The following is a 5,886-nucleotide window of genomic DNA, read 5'->3' on the forward strand; positions in this document are numbered from 1 at the left end:
GTGTAATTAATTTTTGTTTTTAACTATATTTAATGTTTCATGCATGTGTCACAAGATTTGATGTGATGAGAAATCTTAAATGGTTTTTGGTTTTTAGAGTGAACTAAACAAGACCTAACTCACACTAGTCCTCAACAATAGCAAAAGGTTTTTCCACGGTTCTTCGATGCCTCTCTCTATCTCACGGCTTAGCCTATATATAGGCACGAGCTAGTGCAACCACTCAGGGTCTCCCAATTTTTTACAATTTGGCCCTTTTTTGAAAAAATGCTCTTTTGGACCCCTGGAAAACTTAATCTCGGTTTTGGACCCAGGGGGTCAACGCCATGCATCATGGCGTCGAGGTATCACGGCTCGACGCCATGGATCATGGCGTCGAGGTCCCTGGCTGTGCTTCTGACGTGGCTCTGACGTGGCAGGGAGCTCGACGCCGTAGATCATGGCGTCGAGCTCGACGCCGTAGATCACGGCGTCGAGCTCTCTACTACAAACCAGCCGACACACTTCGCTAACTGTGGACGTATTTCATATTTTCTTCTCCCCTCTCGGCTCTTCCTCTCCAAAAACCGAGCACGAATTTGGATTCAATATTTCGACCATCAAAAGTTTGATTTGATCCATAGATCTTGAAGAGCCAGGTATACTCTTTCACCTCTTACTTTTTGACACATTGATTTGACCTATATTACACGTATTTTGTAGACTTAGATAAACCATTACTAGGTTTTTGAATTGATGATTAATATTTATATTATGCAATCGTAGAATGCCACGTCGTGGAAAAAGTAGCAAACCAAGGTAACCTTTCGACATGTTTCGATAAATTTCATTCATTATTGTTTATCATTTGGTAAACTGTAGTTTTAGGTTAAATCGTTTATTGCTCTGATTTATTAGAATTGAAATGTTTGAACTGTAGCTATGGCCGGACGACCGGTAGTCCGTACATCCACAAGCCGCTTCCTAGCGGTGTTCCAGTACCTATGTGCTTTTGTGGTGATCCTTGCAAGGTAGACATTTCAGAAGACGAGGAAACCTATCGGCAGCGGTATTGGATGTGTTCCAATTATGCCTGGGAGCCTACGCCAAAACAACGCCGCAGTAACTTTATTTTAAGTTAATTTTTCTATTGTGCACTTAGTATATTGTGTCCTATGAAGCATGATTTAATTTTTTTTAACAAATATATTTGTTGCAGACCCCTCCACCATTGTGTGATTTTGAGTAGTGGATCGACACTGAGATTAAGGAGTCCGACAAGCGGCTTCTACAAGGCCTAAAGGAGTGGGATGCAGAGCGTGCAGAGATATTAGAGAAGAGACGCAGAGAGGAGGCTCAAAAGAGGGAGCACAAGGAAGAGGAGGAAAGAAGACGTGTTGCTGCGGCTCGGGAGGAGAGGGAAAAGAAGCTTGAGCATGTGCGCCGAGCGAAGGCAGCGACGGATGAGAATCCAGATGCCCAGAGGAAGGGAAAGTGGCCTCGTTGCACTCAGTAGTTACATTATGTGCTTGTTCTATGTTTGGTTCATGAACAATATTGTTTACTGTTGGACTTTTCAATTTGTTGTCATGTAATGCACTTTTGCAATTTTAATTTGGTTTCTTTATTAGTAGTCAATATTTTTATTTGAGTATTGCATAGGCAATGAAATGAGGTTAATTAGTTGAAATGGAAGTTAACGACTAGTATATTGCATAACTAATAGCACACATCACATTGAATGGCATGTCAAAACATGCACCAAACAAGGGTGCAGAGATCCGAGACTAAACCTAACATGCCTTAGGTAATTCAAACAATTAACAAGCACATGAAATGGCATGTGAGAACATATACCACACAAAGGTACATAGTTCTTTCGACTAACCCTAACATGCCTTAGGTGATTAAACCAAACAACAAACATATGGATGTGCCCTGTGAATTAGTTCAGTTCGACCTAGTAGTGTGGCCACATAGCAAACTGTGTTGCCCCTTCTCCATAGTATCCTCTCGTTGTTATTGGTGGTGGTGGTGAAGGAGGGCCCTTGTTCTTGTGATTAGGGCAGATGCAGTATGGATCATTGCATATTGTGTTTTGTGAGCCAGTAGCATTGCTGTTGTCGTCCTCTTCGCCGTCCTTGTAACCACTGCTAACTTCTATTTCTAAATCAAAGATACGGTCCTGCAGGTAGTAGATGTACTCTGCATGGGGATGAATAGGTCTAGGATCGACCCATCTGGTGAAGCCACAGTTCTCTTTTGACAAGGATGACTGCAATAAGTATGTAGCTTTAGCACAAAAGAGTATCTTATTGAAGGTTGAATTACTAATATGACTTACCCATGCTCGTCGACATTTGAAGAAACGACGCCCTCCATCTATCCCCTCTGTGTACATCTGCAACAAACAATCTTCACCATGCATGCATTTAGGCCACTCTTCTTTTCGGTCATCATATGCCCTCAGTGGTGCCTCTTTAGTAAAATCATGTTTGCTCTCAAGGGGGAACCTATCATAAATTACTTCCTCAAAGTCTTTAGGACCAAGAGGACCCTCCCAAAGAAAGGGATTACCCTTCATCGCCCCCTTTCCCTTTCCCTTCCCTCTAGACGACCCTCCAAACATTTTTACTTCAACTGAACAATCTCCTGTGAGTAGCAACGCTCTTACCACTTCGTATATATATAGGAACCCAATACTTGGTAGCCGTTGTAATATAAAATAAATGCACCTGAAAAGGCTAGATTCGAATACTGAAAAGCCTAGTTGAAAACTGAAAAGTCTATTTGGATTGTCATCTGAAAATCCTAGATTCGATTACTGAAAAGCCTAGTTGAAAACTGAAAAGTCTATTTGGATTGTCATCTGAAAAGGCTAGATTCGTTCACTGTTTTGGATGTGATGATTCAATGAAAAGCACATATTGGTTCACTGTTTCTGAAAAGCCTACACTGCGATAACCAATAGGAATGGACCACAGAATATGTGCACTACATTGAATAATTCATGGAAAAAATTTGCAAGAGTTTCCCCTATTTTAGGTACATCCAAAGTTATAAATAGACATCACAGTACAATACAAACATTGATTCATCCAAATATCACAACACAAGCACATACGCCATCAGAAATGATAGTTCAAATAGTCCACAAAGACCATACAATCTCATATAGTACAAATAGTCCACAAAGTTCACAGTGTCGATACATGCAAAATAACAAAAGTTATGCCATCAATTCTAAGCTGCTACCATGGTGTTAGCATAGAAGTCATCCTCACTGCCTCCTAGTCTTACCCTTACCCTTGTGGCCAAGAGCATCGGTGCCTGGAGTGTACCTAGAAGGCGAACGACGTCGCCTTCTTGCAACCTGCGTAGGCTGAGTAGAAGGAGCATCAGGAAGCTGAGATAACCCAAGCTCGTCATAGTCACGCTCCTCGGCCACCACCTCTTCGTCCTCATCATCATCGCTTTGAAAAGTGTCCATGGTTGGCCGAGACGAGCTCTGTCCTCCAGATCCTATCAACATTGTTCAAATGATGTGTGCACATAATTCATTATATCATACCATAAAAATTGCTCAGTTCAAGTAAACAACAAATTTGATGAAATTATACCTCCCAAAGAAGATGTACCATGCACAACAGGTGTGTTGCATTGTTGTTCCTGTGGCACATGCACATTCATCGCAGCACTAGTACCGCAACCGCAACGAGCTACAGCACGCCTAAGCCTACGTGCTAGTCTCTATTATGCAAAGATTAAAATTCATATTGTTAGATATATAATAAATGAGGGTCGTAATACTTGTTCTTAGATAAATTCGATGTCAAGTACTTACTCCAAGAAAGTTGTTTAGTGTGTGCTCGTCCACACCTGTTCTTGGAAACCGTTCAATGTCAAGTACAGATTGCTTGATTGCGTTGCCCTATAAGATAAGACATGTATTAGTTTATATAGGTGCAATTTATTCAATACAACAACCGTACAATTGTAAAGTGGAAAGGACATGTACCTCTCGGTCCAAGACAGGTGCTGCCTCGATAAGTGTCCCTTGTCGTGCTACAAGGTTATAGGAAGTGTCCTCATCCTCAGATGATTCGAGGTACGCATAATCTGCTTGGGTCCACTGAATTTTCAACCTTGTTCGTGTAACACCTAGGTACCAAGTAAGGTATGCACGAAAATTGTAGTTGGTATGTGGTTGCTCATTTTCGTAGAGGTTGTCATGAAACTGGTCCCACACCTCTATGTGCTGACGATGCAGCGTCTCAAACTCAACTATCTTCTTCTACTTCTGACGATCAATCCTGAAATTAAATATTAAAGATGAAAATAATAAAACAGATTAAACAACATTGATTCAAAAACTCAGTAGGGGGTTATAAATATTGAACTAGCAACATGGATATAGGGGGTTATAAATTTCAGCAAGCATTTATATTGGACCAAGTATGAAATAAATTTCAACAAGCATGTAAATTTTAGCAAGTAGGTTGGAATTGAATGCATCAAATACGATGGAAATGACTAAGAGTGCCTTTGTTTTCTCTCTCCACCAAAGCAAAAGCCAAAGGAACCAATGCGTTGTCTGCGTCACAGGAAATGGCTACCAAAAGAGTGCCCATGTACTTGCCAAGCAGAAAAGTACCATCAATTGATAACACTGGACGGCAGTGCCTAAAGGCTTGGACACACTGTGGAAAACACCAGAAAGCACGAAAGAATATCTGCCTCCCATTCATTAATTCATTAGGCTTCGGAATGTACTCGTAATGCATGCCTGGATTTGCTGCTTTCATTGCATTGAACATTGCTGGCAGCTGCTCGTACCCCTCCTCCCAGTCCCCATATATCATCTTCCAGGCCCTTTGCTTTTCCCTCCATGCTTTACCATACTTTATATCATACTTAAATATCTTCTGAGCCATGTCCATAATTGTTCTGACCTTCAAGTTGGGCTGACCCTTTAAAGTTGTGCATAACGTACTAGCAATAAGGGTAGAGGTCAACTGTCGATGCTTCTGTTGAAGGTCAGTCTGGGCACAAGTGTGTGGACCTACAATTTATTTTTGTGATCTTAAACTTCCCGGTGGCCTTCTGTTTATGAGCACAGACCCTCCAGTTGCAATCTGACATCTCACACACAACCGTGTAGCGGCGCTCAACATAGGAGTGCAGCACCTTGAAGGGTCTTTTACGTATTACAGAATACTCCTGTAACCACCTTCTTAAGCTGGGCAAGTCAAAGATCATGCCCTTCTGAATTTGAACACTGTCACTAGCCTCAGGAGCCTCCAGCAGCTCGTCATCTCTTCCCACTGCATAAGCATTTTGAGAATGACTGAGGTCACTAAACTCGTGAACTAGTGGATCACGATCAGGACAGAAACGTCTAATAAGCTCCATTTCTTGTTCACTTAAAGGTGCAACTGGGCGTTCATCCTCGGAATCAATAGCTCTAGCTGTGCCATAGGGCTCCTCATCATCCTCAATATTAACATCCAAACTATTAGATGCTATAAAAGCTGCGTCAACATTAAATGATGGAGGCACAGGATGACAACAATCATTACTTGGATTGTCACCTACAACAAAACCACAAATATGGATACAATTGAGACAACTAAATCAAACGAAGGAAGGCTAACAAAATGAATAATGCAACTACGACACTTACATTGAATTGTCTGGGTCATAGGGGTCTCTAGGCAGCCAACCTCATTGGGACCGGATTGAGCATCAGGAACGACAACCACATCTTCCACACCCACCTCGTGACTGGGTAATGGTGGAGCTGAGGGTGCTGGATTGTCCGGTTCCGGCGAGAACCCACCAAGGGGTGGTTGGACAGGTTGCGCACAACCAAATCCAAACATTGAAACTCACTCTTCATCACAGTTT

General features: G+C 41.9%; 1 long non-coding RNA gene across 1 annotated transcript; it reads left to right on the forward strand.

Moving 5' to 3' along the window:
• Positions 536–1,106, forward strand: LOC110435432. Its single transcript, XR_002453091.1, has 3 exons — positions 536–638; positions 766–798; positions 920–1,106. It is a non-coding gene; the product is annotated as an uncharacterized LOC110435432 (long non-coding RNA).

Source organism: Sorghum bicolor, chromosome 5, assembly GCF_000003195.3.
Source record: "Sorghum bicolor cultivar BTx623 chromosome 5, Sorghum_bicolor_NCBIv3, whole genome shotgun sequence".
Taxonomy (NCBI): domain Eukaryota; kingdom Viridiplantae; phylum Streptophyta; class Magnoliopsida; order Poales; family Poaceae; genus Sorghum; species Sorghum bicolor.